The sequence below is a fragment of the Brachyhypopomus gauderio genome, chromosome 17 (assembly GCF_052324685.1).
Source record: "Brachyhypopomus gauderio isolate BG-103 chromosome 17, BGAUD_0.2, whole genome shotgun sequence".
NCBI lineage: Eukaryota > Metazoa > Chordata > Actinopteri > Gymnotiformes > Hypopomidae > Brachyhypopomus > Brachyhypopomus gauderio.
Genome location: NC_135227.1, coordinates 5,738,192 through 5,757,593, shown reverse-complemented (window position 1 = coordinate 5,757,593; position 19,402 = coordinate 5,738,192). Strand labels below are relative to the sequence as shown.

The 19,402-nt window shown below is 46.1% G+C and overlaps 1 protein-coding gene across 5 annotated transcripts in view; it reads left to right on the top strand.

Annotated features, from left to right (window-relative positions):
* daam2 (dishevelled associated activator of morphogenesis 2) overlaps positions 1 to 19,402 on the top strand; it is an 80,740-nt gene that overhangs the window by 6,395 nt on the left and 54,943 nt on the right. Inside the window, exon 1 of one of the 5 annotated variants that reach the window (XM_076977548.1) lies at positions 14,605 to 14,841. The exons of the other annotated variants lie outside the window; for them this stretch is intronic. The gene's annotated coding sequence lies outside the window, so the exon portion shown is untranslated. Of the gene's footprint in view, positions 1 to 14,604; positions 14,842 to 19,402 lie in introns of those variants that run through there. 5 annotated transcript variants of the gene reach the window in all.

Here is a 19,402-nt window from a genome sequence, read left to right as displayed (position 1 = left end):
GAGGATGAAATGGCTTGTTGCCTTTCAGTGAGCCCTTTAGCTTAAGCATCCAGGAAGCCCATTGGTATCATGACACTGGCTCTTTGATGTTGGCATATGTGAACGAGCACAAGAAGAAATATTGGGATTAAAGAGATTATGAGAAAACATTGACTAAAGCAAAAGTTGTTGACACTTTAAAACGGTGAAGGACGCTTAAAGACACAGTGTGAATAGGACGTCACGTTATTTGACTTGCGTTCTAGGGCTAATCTGCTCAGTCTTGGTTCCCTGTAGACCCAGGAATGGATGTTTTATGACCTCCGAAGCAAACCCCTCCCCCAGCACACCGAGGTCCTACCATTGCCCCATGCAGCTCTCTGTTTATTTGTTTGATTGTGGGAAAATTCCTCCAGCGTCCGTGAGAGAGCGTACCGCCGCTCTGACTCCATCCTCCCAGGGGCTCCCGCCACGGCCTTGGGTCCTGCCCTGTCCCAACAGCCCCTCCGAGTGGTGGGGTGTACTGAATTCGGTTTCGCGGGGCCCGGGCCCGGCCCCTTCTGCAGAACCTATTTGTGTCCAAGTCGGCGACTCCTTGTTACACTCTCACACCACCAAGCTTCAAGGAAAGAAAACATGAAAACGATAAAAGCATTTGGGCTCTGCTCTAAGTACTGTAGCGTTTCAGCAGCACTGGGGAGGAAGGTGCGGGGCTCCCACATAATCAGCTCAGATCAATGGCCAAGCACTGGGTCCAAGGAGGAGATGGAGATCTTGATCATAGCGTAGAACATTTGGGAACGTCTAAGCACTTTGTGTTTACTTTGGCCCTCTCCTCTAGATCGGGCTTAAAACGAGAGCAGGATATTGAATGCGAGATATTTTGTGCGTAATTTTGTTTGGAAACTGCCTTTTGCGTTCCATCCGAAAGATTTGCCCTTTGGCATGAGGAACAGGGGCTTTGGTGTTTAGCATTAATCTCAGCTTTATATTATGCTCTTTTGTGGAATTTGTCTGAGAATTTGCCGTACAGCGCGACTCCTCGGGGGAATTACAGTGAGACGGGGTTAAATGCAGGTGAATCGTTACTTTCACATTCAGTTTGTTTGAGGTACGCTGGGGGCATTCCATGTTGGTGTGAAAAAAAGTGTGAAAGCATGTGGTGGTGATACTCCTGAAAGTGTGTGTGTGTGTGTGGGTGTGTGGATAGTCTTTGTTGATGTGTTTTTTACCCTCTGTGTAGTATTTCTTGCTTGCACTGAAAAATCCCTTCATCCATGCCTCACTGATAAACATTGTTCTAATATTGTGGTGATGGCTGTACTTATTCACACTTTAATTTACATTGAATATGTCCTTAGAAATGAGGTTTGCAGAACCTTGCGTAAAGCTCTGTGGACGGCAACCTTGAACCAGTGATCCTTTCCGGGTGGGGCGTGATGTGAAAACCTCTAGTAGTGTCAGTTAATCCCTTGTCAGGCTTGTATTTTGCATCTGCAGGTGGATGAGGTAGTAGATGTAATCTCAACTGTGTTTTGTGTATGAAGATGACACTAAAACAGCAGTGCTGCACTTTCATTTTCTTTTTCAAAGGGCCCAGTCATCGCTGCTGTCATGTACAGTGGGCTAGGCGAGTCACCCACGGCGTCGTTTGGACAGTGGGCTAGCCGAGTGAGACACGGCGTCGTTTGGACAGTGGGCTAGCCGAGTGAGACACGGCGTCGTTTGGACAGTGGGCTAGCCGAGTGAGACATGGCGTCGTTTGGACAGTGGGCTAGCCGAGTGAGACACGGCATCGTTTGGACAGTGGGCTAGCCGAATGAGACACGGCGTCGTTTGGACAGTGGGCTAGCAGAGTGAGACACGGCGTCGTTTGGACAGTGGACTAGCCGAGTCACCCACGGCGTCGTTTGGAGGCTAGCTAAGTCACCCACGGCGTCGTTTGGACAGTGGGCTAGCCGAGTGAGACACAGCATCGTTTGGACAGTGGGCTAGCCGAGTCACCCACGGCGTCGTTTGTAGCCACCACTTGGCTCTAAAGGGCTCCCCGTCTGCAGTGTTTGTGCAGTGAAACGAACCCTTTTATTTCGGTTATCATCGTTGGTGACTTTGAGCGGTTCTCGGCCCTTGTGCACTGCTGCTGTGCTCCAAATTGACTGTGGAATGAAACCGCACCATTCGTGTGAACTGGAGGCTTCAGTCATTCCCATTTCAAAGAGAAGTGGAAGCTTCCTTTTTCAGAACTCCATGTGGCTGCCTTCGTTAGCCCTCGACGGGACTCTTGCTCTCCTGGCTGATACCCTTTCATACAATGAGCAATACGTCTGTTGCTTACTTGCCTTGTCTGTTGGTTGTGTTTTGTTTTGATCTTGTTTTTGTTTTGGTTTTTATTTTGCTAACATCTATGAGTAGGAAAATGCAAATCCTCCACAATATGGAAAGTCCAACAGCAGCCCAAGCCCAACCCGGCACTCTTGGAGGGAGGGCTGTTGGTTCACAAATCCTCCAAGTAGCAGACTGGTCCCTGGACCCGGGAAGGGCAGCACGTTGCTGTCTGCTGCTCGCCTGTCCTTCGTCACGCACAAACATCGCATCATCTGTTATCTGCATCCAGGATGTAGAGGGATAAACAAGAGACAAGTGTAGGGAATTGGGCGCAAACGGTCTAACCGCCTGCGTCCAAGCAACCAAGGCGATCTCCTAGGTGCTGACCATAGCAGAGTCAAACAGGTTTGGAGTGGGGCGAAACAAGCGGGCCATTATTTGTTTGGCTGCCTAAATGGAAAACGGGTTTGCATTCCTCCCACAGACAGATGTTTATTATCCAGTGATGTGCTCGTTGATAACCTTTGACCAGATTACCCATCAGAAAAGTGTTCGTATTACCGTTATTTTTATTATTGCGTCAAATAATTACATTAAATTCTTACGTTCTTCTGTTGCCTAAGTGCTTTCATTAACAACGTGGCTGCTTCTTTAAGACTTGATCACATCTCTCTCCACTGGAACAGTGATGTTCTGGTCCAGGGCCCTGATTCGCAGCCAGGTTGCCTTGGCGATAGGCTGTAGAACATAAACGGAGAGATGTTTTGGAAGCAGTGTGCTTTGGAGCAGGAAGTCTTATGCATTCTTTATCTCCAAGTCGTTGGATGTCAGGCAGGGAACACACTGTGAGTTCAGCCAGGCATTTTCTTTCTCCAGTTTAAAATCGGCATAAAAGGGGCCTTTGAGAAGAAACCGTTCGTATTACCGTCTCAGACCGGCTAAGCTCTGAGACTGGGGAGCGAGTGGTACGGAACAGCTGTGTGGAGAAAGATATAAAATGAGATTGAAGAAAACGAAGATCGGAGCTGACCCAGTTTGACTGAGCCGTTGTGGCCAGTCCTTTCAATGCACGATAATCATTTATACCACTGGCCTTTCTCCTAGTCCCAGTGGGAGTGGAAGGAAGTCTAAGTTTAAGGAGGCTTTAAGTCTGCATTTAAAGACCAGCACTGGACTATGACAGAGCACTCCACCGGCATCCACTTAATCCGTACTCCAAGCCTTTATCAATGTTCTTAGCTTTAATCTGTACTCCTACTCTTAATCTATATCCGTACTCCTAGCCTTAATCTATATCCTTATCTTTAATCCATACTCCTAGCCTTAATCGATATTCTTAGCCTTAATCCGTACTCCTATCCTTAATGCCTACTCCTAGCCTTGATCTACATTTTTATATTATTGGTGTCCTTACATCTGGCCCACAAAATTGATAACATGGCATGAGTGTTATTTGGAAAATATAGACCCAGAGTTCTTGCAAATCATAACTGTTTTGTACTATTCTCCCTCTCATTTACTCCTCTCCTGTGCTCTCGATTGCCTCCATACATAAACAGTGAGCATCAAAACGTTTAACAGGACACGCGCATGTTTTGAAGACACGTGTTCCCTCATGAGGTGCCTATGGAGTTCTGAGCAGGACTTCCACCCTATTTAGATGGAACAGCCAGTCCTAGTGTAATTGACCCTACATCATGCTGCGCGTGCGTGTGTGTGTGTCATATTGACATTGATCCCTGGGTCAGTTCCTCTAGAGTCATGCCCTCCAGCTGATGACCAGCACAGTATGTGGTTGAGTGTAAGAGACGTGGAACTGCAGGGAGCTAAAGGGTTTCCAACACTGTGCAGGCTCCACGGATTTCAGCCGCTACAGAATACGTGACCCAGAATCTTCAGCACGTTACAAGGTTTTGATGGCTGGGGCTTGACTGCACGAACATTTATGAGTCTGTTTCACACCCAGCAATCAGAGCGCTGTCGGGCCGTTGTGCTCGAGTAGCAGAATGCAAATGCGTTAAGGAGTTTGCGTCTGCACGTGCGTCTCTACCTCATGACGTCTCTTCAGAATCCGAATAATGAGTGCAGTTCTGTATTCTTGTGGGCGCACCAGCGCCTGATCACTATTTTGAGGCTATAATTTCCTTTTATTATTCTCTGGAGGCTTATTAAGGCATAGAAGAAAACACTTGTTTTACGGCAAATGTAAACCCGTCTTAAACCCATCTCTGTAGTTTCTCCACGTTCTTATCGGAAATCTCAATCTACAGTAATGAACTGGCAGAGTTCTTTAAAATAACGTAGCATTTGGTAGTGCACGCTTCATCACCTGAGATTTACAGTGTTTCATTTTCGTTTCAGTATTCTCTGTTTTATCTTTGTAAGCGACGGCAGGTGCCAGAGGGAGAAGTCGTGAGGAGGGAGTGGTGACTTGAGCAGCAGACATTTCTCCCAGACTGCGGCCTGCGCTCAGCTGTCACGCGCAGCTCTGTGTGATTGTACTAGGTTGTACGTTGCCGTATTCTAGCAAAAACGTATCCATCACTCACTTCCAGTACCGTTCCTGGATTTACATCTAAAAGACAGTTGTCACAATATGTAATACCATCAGTCTGACGACGATGGATGTGTTTAGGATAAATACGTGTGCCGTATTGGGGCATTCAACACCGAAACAATAGCAGCGCTACAAATGTCAGGATGGTACCATTGTTTCCAAGAGGAAGCCCGAAACAACTGCTAATTCACAAGTGTGTAGAGCGAGGAAGGAGACCCATTCAAGCCAATACATCTCCACCGGGCCACATATGTAAGGCATAATGGAAACGGTGTGTGTTGATTAGATAAAGATCTTGCCCCTGCCACTGCTGTACTTGCGATTGACCTACATTTATTGTGTGTGTGTGTGTGTGTGTGTGTGTGTGTGTGTGTGTGTGTGTGTGTGTGTGTGTGTGTGTGTGTGTGTGTGTGTTAATGATGTTGATGTTAGAAATGGTCATGATTGCTGCATCCAAACCAGCCAAGAAAGGAGGGCAGCAGTTCAGAACCGTAGTCTGGGTTCAACATGTTCAACACAAAACCAAGCACTACAAACCATGTGGAGCTTTGCTTACTGGCTCGGAGAATGTTAACCGTTCATCCATTTAAGACCTACACAGCAATGGGAGAGTTAATGGCTACTGGGGAAACTTCACGTGCACCGTTACAAGCTGTGATTTAAAGACCGTGTTAACGTCCTGCCAAGGAATGTCCCGTCCGTATCTACGCAGACGTGTCCTGAGTTTACCTGAGAAAACATTTATGAGGATTTTGCATGGTGTGTGACTACTTCTCAACGCCAGAAAATATAATGTTTTCATTCTCAAGTCTTTGAAACAACCAGTGTATGTTCAAAAGTATGTTCAAGTTTTCTTTTTTTTTTATTCAGTCTATCTTCAAATGACCTGTGTTGCTTAGTATGAAACATGCAACCCAGGCAGTAGAACATGGGTGGAGACCCAGAGACGGTGTGTTCCTGCCAGAGAAGAGCCTGGTCTTGTTTTTGGCAACTGGACAACACGTTCATGCCTCCATATTTCAGCCACACCCATATTTTATTTAAGTTTTTTATTTATTTATTTTTAAACGTGTGAATCTAATATTGACACAGTACAACATTTTCAACTTTAAAGCAATTACACGCAGCTCTCTCACCTTCATAATTACCAGCAATCTCCATAAATTTCTCTCTAGTCTTGTTTGGTTTACTGTTTGATACTCTCGCGTTACACGGGCTTCACAGATGTCGCAACAAACTCTTGCGTGCTTTGCAAAAAAAAAATGTTGAAAGCTTATACCAGTCTGGGTAAGTTTAGTGTCAGAGCTGGAGGGTTCTGAATGTCCCATGGTCTGTAGTTTATTTCCCATCAGTCTGTTGTGCTCAGTGTTGCCTGAATGTTGCAATTGCGGAGCAGTCTTCAGTGTTTGGCATTCCGCACATTAAGATCGGAGCTCCTGACTGGGTGCTGCTGGGCAGGAGATCGGTGGGGGAGCTCTTCATGCAGGGTTCAGGAGGAGGAACATGAGGAGGTTATCTGAGGCGGCTCTGACGCAGGGCCACAGAGGAGGTGCGCTCCGAGGCCCTGGTGGTCCCCTGCGGCCGCTTCCAGTCGGCTCTCCTCAAAGAGGAACATGAGGGCATGAAGAAGATCTCCATCCACCCGTATGCCCTCGGTATCATCCACCCGTTCCCAGCTCTGCTTCACTCTTCTCCTCGTTTGGCCTCGGGTTTCTGCCACCGTCTTCATTGCTTTTGCTTGCATTTTTGGACAGCATGAAATATTGGGAAATATTGTGAGCTCTAAAATCCTACGGGAAGGATTCTGTTTTTACAAAGTCAGAGGGTTGATGGGTCAGTTAAAGATACAAAAGGCATTTGAGCTTTTGTGTAAAACAGTAATGTGTGTGTGTGTGTGTGTGTGTCTTTTTGGTTTATATTGGTAGCTTTGTTTGGAGTTTATGCTTTGTGTGTTTTCAGCTACATTGTGAATCATTAAAGAAGAGTCATAACACAGTTCAGTGATGGTTTTACCAGAAGTAAAGTCAATGGAAGTTTTATATTGCAGGTTTATGTCAAAACACAGCCATTGTACTCTAGATTTTCCACCCTCTGTATACCCAATAGATATATCTGATGATAAAATGGCCCATCAGTTCAACTCCTCAGTTAACTAAACTACAGAGTTCAGAAGTTAACTACTTCTGATCTAGTAGATGTGGCAGATGTGTCCAAATCGTCATCATAGTCATCGTCTTTCCAGCTGACCACTCTTTCTGGCCCACGTCAGAGTAGCACATGGCTGTCAAAGGTCAGCACTTAACATCCTTGAGAGGAATTTTTGTCACCACAGGAACACATTGTACTCGTTGTACAGAGTAAATCATCCGGATTTCTCGAGGAGTCCGGTGAGGAGCGCCGGGTCACCGGGTGTCCTCCCGTGTCCGGGGAGGAGCGTGAGACGCGTGTCCCAGAGCTGTGCTGGAGACCAAAGGTTAGAGGAGAGCTCTCCCTCTAGTAGAAAGCACTGCTGGTGGAGATAAGACAGCCATGCAAAGCTCCTCCACTTGTGTGAAGTGCTGAAGGTGTTTCAGCGTGAGTCAGTATGTTCTGCCTGCAGGCGCAGTGTGTTCTGGCTTTTCTTGTATGCATTTGAAACTTGTGTGAGTGGCATTGACCAGTACTTCCTGAACTCGTTAGTACGTGTTCGTTGGTCTGTGCATTGTTTGACGCTGCGTTGCTAGACTGAGCCCTGAAGTTCTTTGTTTTTCTCCATTTTTAAGTTGATCTGGAATGATTTAATGTGCCAGTGGGGTTGCTTGAGAAAAGCTAAGATGGTGTTTGGTGTCTGGAGTTGAAATTGTGTGTGTGTGTGTGTGTGTGTGTGTGTGTGTGTGTGTGAGAGAGAGACAGAGAGAGAGGTTTTACTTTCTCGTAAGGTAAATGTAATGTGATCTAATCTAAAGGTGGTAACTAAATTCAGTTGCTTAGAAGAGCTAGGGCTCAAATTCTCTGGGGTGATCCATCGCAGCTGACTCTATGCATCAGAACAGATTACTCTTGTCATGACCCAAAGATAAACAGGAAGTAAGTGTTTATTGGTTTTTTGTTTTTTTGGAAGTGGGGTAGGAGTCGTATGTCTACAGACACCGTTTTTGCGCTCTGTTTAATGGGGTAATGGTTCCCCATAGCAGGAGTAGGTGAAGGAACTTTAGGACCAGCACTGGGCTGTGATCTCGTGAGGCCCCAGTAGAGGTTCTAAAAGGTGTAATTAGAAGATCATTTAGCCTGTGATTGCATGGTAGTTATATGAACACTTACCTTTTTTTTGGGGGGGGGGGTGTTCTACTAATTTAAAACAAACCAACACAGCAGTGCTAAACACCCTCCATCCCTTTTGTAAACACTGTGCTGAGATGTTCCAGCTGACAGCTGTTTATAACTGATATGCCTCCCTTGCAGTCTTTCAGTATAAACACGCGCTTCCTATTTGTATGTGTGCGTGTGACTTGAACAAGTCGAAATGCACGGACCGTGCTCCTTACTGCCGTGTGCTCTCACGCAGAGTGCACCGGGTTCAGGGTGTCCTGCATCAGTAGGCCACAGAGGTCACCCCACAGGTCAGGGAAGGTCACAGTCTTGAGACATGCACCTGCTCACGGGGGCCCCCTCGTTAAAGACAAGACGACTTACAGATGTGGCAGTGCCCGGCTCTGTGGTCTCTGTCTCGACTTCACAGCATTTGACACTAAAACCTGAACTTTATGGAGTCACACACACAGACAGTGTGAACACACCGATTTATAGACTCCGATGTGGTCCTGAAAAAGAACAGTCCTTCACATGGAAAAATGTGAAGTTCAGAGACCCTGCTCTGTATTATCTGCACAACACAAATGGAAGTTTAGGGCCATGAAAGTGTCTCTCGTGTGAGGAACAGCTCCAGTGATGGATTGTCTGTGCCCCGAAGGAGTCGCTTGATACCAGTATAATAACGATAGATGAACATCCGTACCAGATGGATGACGGAGGCATTCCTTCGTGCTCCTTGATTTTGTGTTTCATCACCACTTGGTAGCACTACATCGACACTAAACATGCTTTTGGGATAACGGTGATAACGGTGAGCACGATTGAGAAATGTGCCAACAATTTACTGTGAATTCGATAAATGCCGTTTGCTTAATTCTTTCAGTTAAAGATGAACTTGTCTTTAGGCAACAGTCTTCTCTTCCTGAAGGCGCCATGTTTAACGAGGAGTGTGCGACAGTTCCTGGAGTTTTGAGACCTTCTCCAGCGGGTTGAGTTGGCGAGCTGTCTGCACAGGTGCACGGGTGTTCTGAGACACGGCTACAAGTTGTTTCTTCAGTATGCCAAGGAACTGTCAGTCTGTATCATATAGGTATTCCTCTACTGTATAGTTCATGTGAGCAGTTATATATACTGTATACTGCAACGCGATAACTTGCATGTAAGGATGCACCGAAAATTCGGCCACCGAAAATTTTCGGCCGAAATGGCTTAAATTTGCATTTTCGGTTTTCGGCCGAAATACTTTCATCACCGAAACAACACGGCCGAAACAATGTGTTGTGATGACGCAAGCAAAAATCGCCTGCACGTGTTTATTTGGATAAAGCTAGCAAAAACGTTTTCCAGTGATGGTGCCAAGGAAAAGGACATTACACCAAAAATTATGGAATTCGTTGCCTTAGATGATCAGCCGTTCTCTGTCGTAGAGGATGCGGGATTTCGTAGGCTAATAGAGAACATTGAGCCCCGTTATGTTTTGCCGAGCAGACGACATTTCTCAAAAGCGTGTTTACCTGAGCTGTTTAATGTTGTTGCAACTCACGTCACGTTTTTATGAGAGAATTTATATTTATCTTTCAGGCCAGTCAGTTATAATTAAATTTAACTCGTATAAAATACATATATTTATCCTCTCAGATAAAAACGGTCTGCAAGCGAGTTAAATTTAATTAATGGTCGGCCATTGTCAGCGTTATCGCCGTTAACGGCCCACCACTAATTTTATTTTATAATATGCATTACTGTAATGTCAGTGCTAAATACATATTTTCAAATCAAATTTTGTAGTTGATTTATTCTTTGAAAAGCAATGCCTTGATTTTAGTGAGGTTAGCCATAAATCCAATGTTACTAATAATTGGCATAATGTATTTCGATGTTTCGGTTTTCGGCTTTCGGCCTTGGTTTCCTCATTTTCGGTTTTCGGTTTCGGCTAAGAATTTTCATTTCGGTGCATCCCTACTTGCATGGTGCAACAAACGATGCATGACAACTCGCTGAAATCTCTGAGCAGTGCAGGAATTCCAGGCTTCATGTTGTATGACACATACAGTGTCTTAAATTTCACATTGATGTGTAAGGGTTTAATGTAAGGAAATGTGAAGTTAATGACTGCCTGGCTGTTTTTGTTTGCCCTCTTATTCTGTACGTCAATTAGAAGTGATTTTATTTTATTTTAGAGACCCCAGGGAGGAGAGGAGAGGAGAAGAGGGAAGGAGAGGAGGTAAGGAGAGGAGAGGGGAGGAGAGGAGAGGGGAGGAGAAGAGAGGAGAGGGGAGGAGAGGAGAGGGGAGGAGAGGAGAGGGGAGGAGGAGAGGAGAGGGGAGGAGAGGAGAGGGGAGGAGAAGAGAGGAGAGGAGAGGGGAGGAGAAGAGAGGAGAGGGGAGGAGAGGAGATGGGAGGAGAAGAGGGTGCAGAACTCTGTTTTAGCCATTTTGGGACCCAGTGATAAATGGGGGTTGGAGGAAACCCATGACTCTTGAGGTCAGTCTGTAAATACCGGTGATTTACTTATTCTGCAGTTTGGAAAGACGTTATCCTCGATGGCCGTTCTTCCTCAGTGGGCGTTCCTCCTCATTGGCACCACCTGGACTTCAGTGGTGTAGGAGAACGTTTGACCGCAAGCTCATCTTGCTCTCGAGCTTCCAGTTGGTTTTCAAACAGAAGCAAGAATTCACCATCGAGTTTTTCATTCATCTGACAGCATTTTTGAGCATTCAGCAGGAACTAAGAATACTGTCCACAGTTTAGTTCCAAGAATTCCTAAAGTGCTTTCTGCCCAAGGTGCAATTTAGCTTTCGCTGCGAAGTGGGTATTTGGAAGGCTGTTGTTTAACGTAGGAAAGGTCAGCCTCTGTTATCTTACTGAGATTGATCAACCTAATATAATGGTAAGAAATGACCAGAGCTGAATATAATTTATAATGCATTCTCTGCTCATGCAGACAGACTGCTCAATCGAGCATACTTTACGCACCCACATTCTTTTCCAAATTTAACCATCGCCACACATTTACAGTTCTCCAGCTCTCTCATTACATTTTGAAGATATGGTTTGCTTTATGTTGGCCAGATGGCAAATTTCAGTGCCAAAATGCCAACGTGATGACCCTGCCCCATACGGCAGATGGGTCCACCAAATGAGTTTGGTCGTTGGGGTGGACTGTATGGTCTGCACGAGTGGTTATTCATCTCGGTATCCTGTTTTCACAGCAAGTGGCCATGGACTCTCACAGTATCGCATGGGACTGCACTGTTCTCTCTGGGTCTCAGCCATGCTCCAATAAACTCGGACCATACGGCTGACGAGAGGCACAAGGCGTAATTACCCACGAGTGCAGCAAAAGTTCAATGTGGTGGTTCGAAGGAATAGACCGAACTCTCGCATGGCGGAGTCACATGCCTTCTTCTGTGGTCTCGCCCCCCCAGCCCAGTACACTGGATGACAGCTCAGTGTGAGCGATAACTGTGTCTGCTCTTTCATTTTCTTTAGTCGGAAAGTGCAAGCTATAATATCAACACGTCAAAACAAAACGCGCCCTCGACTGAGAGTAGAACTGGTGCCACACACACACACACACACACACACACACACACACACACACACACACACACACACACACACACACACACTTGTTTTCTTGCCTTTTAGAAGAAATCCGAGCAGCTCCGTGAGCTCTGTGTAGAGCAGCTCTTAAGAGTGTCTTTTAGCTAGAGGTTACTCACAAGCTAACGTTTTGCAGGCTGGGTAAAGGAGCCATATACATATAAATATGAACACATGAAAATATACATGTCCCTGATGACACTGAAGACCTCCAGCACTATTAGAAATTGTCTGATCTTTGCCTCTTACTAAGAGAGAGTTGCATGATTGGCACTTGGTCAAAAAAGCAGTGTTTTAGGTTTTATTCAATGTTCATATATGTCCTATATAACATATGCTTAGGTAGCAGAATTTGGTAAATCTATGGTTTTTTAATTTATGACTGTAGTCGTCTTCTCATGCAACCGTCATCAGCATAAAAGGTCATAATACCTTTTAAAACACTTTTTTTTTACCTTTTACAGTGTCTTAATAAAGTATTCAGCCACCTTAAAAATCCAATTATTCTGGATTACAAGTGACTGTTATATTTTGTGCTATGAATTTTAAAAGTCTGGTCCCAAATGTTAATAAATATAAAGGAAAACTCTTTTATGTAAGATAATATTCTGTGATGGAAATGACCAACTGAAAATGCTTTTTGCATATTCAACCTTGATCGTATAGACCCTCAACAGATTTGTGATCAACAGAATGTGTATTTCCTTAATGAGGACACACTTGTTTTACAGTTTGACTACCTGTCAATCATTTAAAAAGTTAATCATTAACCTAGCCTAATTTAATTAATCATCAACATTAATTAAATCATTGGGTTAGTTTTGAAGAAATGAAAATGTCCTAACACGCAGGCCCTGCCTAAACAAGGCCAAACCATGACACTCAACTTCTGAGCTAGAAGTGGATTTGCGAGGGAGTCCACAGAACTGCAGTGTTCCTTCACTGAGCTTGGCGTGGAGGTACACCCATCAATGATCTCAAAATCTGCTCAAGAGCTGGTCTGAACAGGAGAGTGTCTAGAAAGAAACCATTACTGAAGAACAGAACACATCAGCCCACATCTGGCGTTTGCCAGAAAGCATCAGAAGGGCCCAGCTAAAATATGGGTCTGATGAAGCATTAATGGTCTGATGAAGCATTATATGTGGAATAACCCTAACACTACTCCTCTTTCAGTTTGTTGAAGGGTCAGTGACCTACTGTTTGGATCTTTAGTAAAGACTGGGTGTCTTGTTAAACCCTTAGGATTACAACGCAAGATCCTGTGGACACACCACTGAACTGTGGTACAAATTAAAGCTTTTAGCAGGATGGTCATAGCGACAGACGAGGCCACGGCAAATCAGGAACTCTTACGCAGCCAAAAGGTGATTCCTCCAAGGGCGAAACTCTGCCAGGAGGAGTGGTTGCAGATCACTCCCAACTGTGTGCAAAGCTAATGGAATAATGCCCCAACAAACTATTTGCGTTAGCTGTGAGTGCAGTTACCCAACAAACTTAGCATTAGCTGTGAGTGCAGTTACAGCAGGTCTGTTGGGAGCTAAACACTTATGAGGAGCATTGTTTTATTTTATGTTTTTATTATTTATTTTGCCAACAAAATGAATTTTGACTTTGAAAATTTTAATTTATTCAGGAAAATCTGATTACCTTTAGGAGGGTTGAATACTTTTGTAGGGTACAGATAATATACCGGTAAATCCCACTTATTTGTGTGCATTAGTGTCATAAAACACACAAAAGTAACATTTGTGTGGACCGTTGACGTCCGAGTTAATTTCCTGTGAGTTCGAGTTCAGCTTTTTCATTAAGTTGGTTTATTTTTGGTGTGTTAACGTACAGCTTTGTTCAGAGTTTTTCACCAGACTCTGAATGAAGTGGAGAATGTTGCCTTGGTCCTTGGACTTGTGAACAGGAAGGTCAGAGGTCACTGAAAATGTCTGTTTTTAAGCTTTCGAGGGGGTCTGCTCCTCCTCCCCTTTCACACGAGACCCGAGCTTCTCTCTTGCAGTTTGTGATGAAGGTCAGAGAATTCAATGATTTGCCTTTCGCCACCCCCCCCGTCCCCAACCATACAAAACGTGCAGCATGGTGGTGTAATTGATGGGTGTGAAACCACATTCCTTTCACTGCTTGTCTCCTCAAAATATGTTGGACATGAGCAGTGGAAATGTGGAGAGGGAGACTTAAATTACTGACAGTACCCCTTCCTGTCTCCTCAGACCTCCCAGCTTATCGTGATAATTGAGCTGAAGCCCTTCGGGGGCTGGTGTGGTGACTCTTATCTGATTTCTGTCCTGGTGCACACGAGAAGCCTTAATTATGTGAACTGATCTGTCTAGAAGGGTTTTGATCCATCCATCCAATCTGCATTAACACTTGAATGCGTGAGCCGTCCGAGCTGCCGAGCTGTGCCTGCTGGCCGTTCTTGGCAGGGTCTGCGTTTGCCTGCACGTCTGCGAGCACGCAGGTGTGCCAACGTGCATGGATGTGAGGAAGACATCATTCAGGATGGGAGTTCCTCTGGGTGTTCCTCTGACGAGCTGGGAGCAGGAATGTGCCTGCTTGGGGTGGAGTGGGGGAGGGGGGGTGTTTGTGTGGGCGTGGGGACGTGGGCGTGGGGCAGTGGAAGGCACAAGTTCTGGTGGGTCATTTCCTTTCATCCTGTGCTCTTCCCATACTGTTTAATAGACACACACTTGCACGCTGTTATATGCTCAGCTCAGGGTCCAGAAGAGGAGGGGAGAAGAGGACATAAGGGAGGGAGGGAGAGGGAGAGGGAGAGGGAGAGGGGGGGAGTAGGACGGGGGGGTGAATGTCGACAGCTCCAGTCCCAGTACAGTCTGCTTTGGCACAGTAGCTCAGAGGCCAGCAGCAGCCCAAACCGGGGTGGCTGTACCGCTCCGCTCCCAGAAACGTCCCCTCGTCGGCAGAGACGGTCCTGCACGAAGCAGGCGGGTCAGACCCGGGAAGGCCAGGGCACCGCGTAGCTTTTCACGAAGCGTTTGGGGAGGTGCGGAGAGGTCTGGGAACCTCCTGAGGGGCCAGGATGAGGCGTCTGCATGGGCTGCTCTCTGAAAGGGGTGAGCGCTCACTCTCATTCTGCAATCTGATCACGCCGTTGATGACGGTGGTTCTCGCCGTGGCCGAAAGACGAGCCTACAGACGGCAGAGAACAGCACCCAGATGTATTCGCAGCATGCGGGTCTTTAAATAGAGTTATTGGCACTGTGAAAGACCAGCGTGATGAGAAACTCCCAGAGAACTCTGGATATATACATATGCTAAATCTGAACTGTTGTTGCTAGTGGCAAAAAAGAAAACTGTGTTGCTGGACATTTTAACTAATCTTGTGGCAATGAATCCTTTCTGTATTTGAATTACACCACACTGTGTTTTGAATGACACATTTGCTATATCGTGCAGTGAATCATAGATCTTGTTGTTCAGAACAGAACTTTTGTTCAAGTTTGCAAAATTTGCTGTATAGGCTTCAAACACATTTAAATTGGTCAGAATTCTCTACAATGTGCCCAGAGTCCCTGGGTGCAGAGCTAGTGCTATAAGCAGAGGGTGTTGGGAACATATTCTGTCTGTAGTAGCAGTTTTACGTGTGCTGGATGTAAGCTGTTGATCAGATGTGCAGTGCCGGTCTCTCGGCGGTCTGTGGTAACACCAAGAATGGAGCATCTTTATCCGAATGGGAATTCTGGGATACTTACTTGAGCTGGAGAGGATTAAAGAAATGCTAGGAATTGTGGGTATGCTGGTATGACCGTGGGAGAGAGCCTATTTTAGAGTGATGGCATACCCTCTTAGCTCCTGCATGCAAGACCTAAACGTGCCTCTGATCCTCAGCCCTGGGACCCAGTGGCACAGCATGAAGCCTGCAGGACACCGCTCCAGGACAATGCTGCAGGACACCGCTACAGGACACCCTTCCCATGAGCCTGAGGCTTCTATGTAGGTGTTCAACAACCTGTTGTTGTTGACTGCTTCGGAGATTGTACGTAGTGTAGCGTCGGTACGGATGTGAAGTCGGCATTTCTGCTCAAAGAAACCAGCAGTCTTTCTTCTTTTCTTCAACAGACAAGCACAAGGAGGAAGGGTTAACCAACAAAGATGGAGACACATTCCTGATGCTCTAATTAGCTTAAGCGAAGACGCAACATGACTAATGCGTAAACGCACAAACATCAACTGTCCACCAACGTTAAACTAAACAAATCTGCAGAGGAGTGCACGGCGTTCTGGGAGTCCTCGTCGCCTTGGCCAGCTACCTAGGTCTTACATTTGCTGTCAGTCAACTGATTGAATTTACAGCCTTGTGGGATTTGGGAGGAAATCTCCTATTAGCAGGAGCGTGCTCAGTCTGACCTGCTATCACTTCTCTCTGCTGGAAGGTTTGGGTCTCACTCCACGTTGGAGCCATATCTAATGAAGGATTCCGGAAAGATCCGCATCACCAGAAGCCTAAGAAGTTACAACTCCATCGTTGTTGAGGCATTTTTACCCAGCCTGATTGGCTCTACCACTGAGTTTTAGGGTACACTGGCTCATCCTCACCAGTCCCTACCTCTTCACAGATTGGAGCACATGCCATCTCATGTGGACGCTCGTCTGAGGCCATCTGGGCCGATCTCGGGGCGCGAGGGCGTTGATGAACGATGAGCGAGTTCGCGGTCGCTGCCGACTCGGACACAGTGTGCTCGGGCAAGGTACTTCTCGTAGGAACCACAGTCCACTCACCGAGAACACGAGTGCCCGCACGAATGTGCTCCGAACGCCGCTTGCTGATGCGAGAAAGTTAAAACATCTTCATGTTCCTGTAATGTAAACTGGAGAATGAGCTCATACAGTTGCACTACTCCCTATGCACTAATATTAGACACTTTCACTAATGTTCTTGTCTTGCCTTGTGATTTTTCTGCTGATGGTCTCACTTCATTTACACATCCATGTCTTGAAGGAAATAAAATGATCTGTTAATGCAATAAGAATGCCTGTAATGCTGTCTGTCTCCTTAAATTTTCAATTTGTAAAATGGGGTGTGTGTGTGTGTGTGTGTGTGTGTGTGTGGGTGTGTGTGTGTGTGTGTGTGTGTGTGTGTGTGTGTGTGTGTGTGTGTGTGTGTGTTGATGTTATGACTAAACAGGGATTCCCAGCCTCTGCTCTCATACATCGCTGCTTTTCCCCTTCGTCACCCTTAGCACAGAAAGAACCTCTTGTGAGCTGCTTTTTGAAGGATGTATGGATGCCGATGGAGGACTCAACGATGTGATAGAAAACGCTTTCAAATCGACACTGCACGATATTCATGCTGAGCTCATCTGGAAGTCCCCAGCGGAGTGGGGGAGAAGGACGCCATTATACGTCCACTTCTTCTGTGTCTTCCAAACCTCTCAGCTCAACTTGTACAGGACTTTAGCTTCTGCTAATTACACATTAGCTTAGCTGGCCCTGATTTAAATGTCTGTATGGGTCGCTTTAGCGGTCTGACGCGCACATTCCGGCCACCATCCACCGGGAGACCCGTGTCCTTTGTCCTGCAGCTGCTGACCTTTCACCCCATACGAACGCTGCGCTGTGCCCTGTTGAGCTGCAGCACAGACCCGAGGTGTCCGGGTCTTCAGCCTGCCAGACCTCAGACGACGGACCCTTAACAGAAACCAGTCACAAGCTGCCAGGAGAGTCCGTGTCCACCGGTCGCCACCATGGCCCGAGCTGATCTAACGCATGCAGTAGTAGCAGGAGGAGATGGTGAGGTCTCATTTGCCTCAGAAACCCCAGAAATCTGGAACTGAGCAGCTGCAGGGTCTCCGTTCGGCTTCCGTTTCATCTTTTAAGTGCGGCTTTCCACTCTCTCCAAGGTCGGCTGCAACCAAGGGTTAAAGTTCATGGTTTAAGCAAGGGTCAGAGTTCACCATTTTGGTAAAACACTTACCCACTGAGTTAATATAAAGTGCTTTGGCTTCATGTTCCTGTCCCAGCATTCTACTCACCGTCAGCCATGTGACAACAAACGACACCTCAGGGTTGTTGTTTTTTCTTTTTCTTCAAAATAGATTTGAATGTGTGCTTCCATCAGGCGGAGAGAGCAGATCATTTGACCCCCCCCCCCCCCCCCCCCCCTGCCAGGATGCTGCGGGTCTCATGGCCAGAGATGCGGGCTATCGGGTTTCCCCTCAAAGCCTTGATGAAGCACAGGAATGCCCTGCACGGGCTCGGGGAATGCAGACGCTAACAGGAGTAGCGTCCATTTCGCTTCGGTCCCACGCTCTTGGCCCTTCACTCGGCAACAGCTACGTTGCGCTAAAAAAAAAAAAAAAAAGAAGTGGGTTAGTAATACTACATGTTGTAGACTGTATTTCATTTCACCTCCAGCACTCTGTACTGTAAACGCCGCCCCCTGTGTGGTTCTGAAGCGACTGGAACAAGTGTCTTTTTTTATAGTCATACACCTGTAGTTATGTATATGAAGCTTAGAGGCAGGACTCGGTCACAAGTGTGTTTGCCGTCTGCTGAACTGCAAGATGAAGGCTTTACTAATTCAGTAGATAAAGCTCTAGAGTTGACCCACCACTATGTTAGGAGGGTCCAGTGCTGTCATTTTGTTTACAAAGTTTTTGAGACTTTAGCATAAGTAGCATAAACCCCCCTGGCTGATGAATGATTATGGGAACCTCAGGTCAAAGGATGGATGCTCTCAACTGTGACAGTAATTTTTTTTCTACAGGAAAAAAAGTTTTTTTGTTTTTTGTACAATATTTATTGTTCAGACATCAAAATAGTTGTTCTTCCATTTGAGGACTTAAAGCCGCTCGGCTCTGGATCCTTCCAGCTTGGATATAAATGTGACGTGGCCTTGATCTCTGACTGACTTTGTGCTTGGAGAATGCTGGAGATGGTTGAAGGAAAAGAACAACCCCATGACCCCATCAACAGCCACAACACGGACTTGAATTATCACTTCTAATTGTGAGGATTGCTATTAAAAGAAAATTTTTTAAATGAGCAGACATGACTGGCTTTTTCCCCCAGCTGTTTGGTTTGCTGTTTTGGTTTGAGGGCTCCATAGCAGATGTGGTTATGGCTTTTTAATTTATTTTTTCACTGCGAAAATGAGGGAACGAATCCGCTTTCATCAACATCCCTTGTGAATCCTCACTTTCCTTCATTTTGATCGGAATGTTTCCCCTCCCAGCAAGCAAAAGTATTGTAGTAATAATAATGTAGCCAACAGTTTAATCCTCAAAATAGCCAGTTAAGCTGTCTCCGTAGGAGTCGTGGCTCATACACACTCGCGCATAGGTGCACGCTAATGAGTCCATGCGTAATGTAGAAGTAGATGTAATGCAGTGTACGTGGAAATCTAGCGTGATGTTATGAGGGCCGTCAGCAACTGGTTGTAAGCTTGGCGACAGGTTGGAGAGGATTGGCACCGCGGTATTGAGAAACGACACCAACCACACGCAGAACAAAGCCTACCACTGATCTACCTGCAGGCATCTGGGTTGGAAGTACCCAGATGCTACACCCAGATGTTTGAGCACATGGGAGAGCCGGCAGGCTTCATCTCCGCCCTGATTACGTGTCACCGGCATGTCATGCGAGCATGTCTTTATGGTCCGTGAGTTAAAGAAA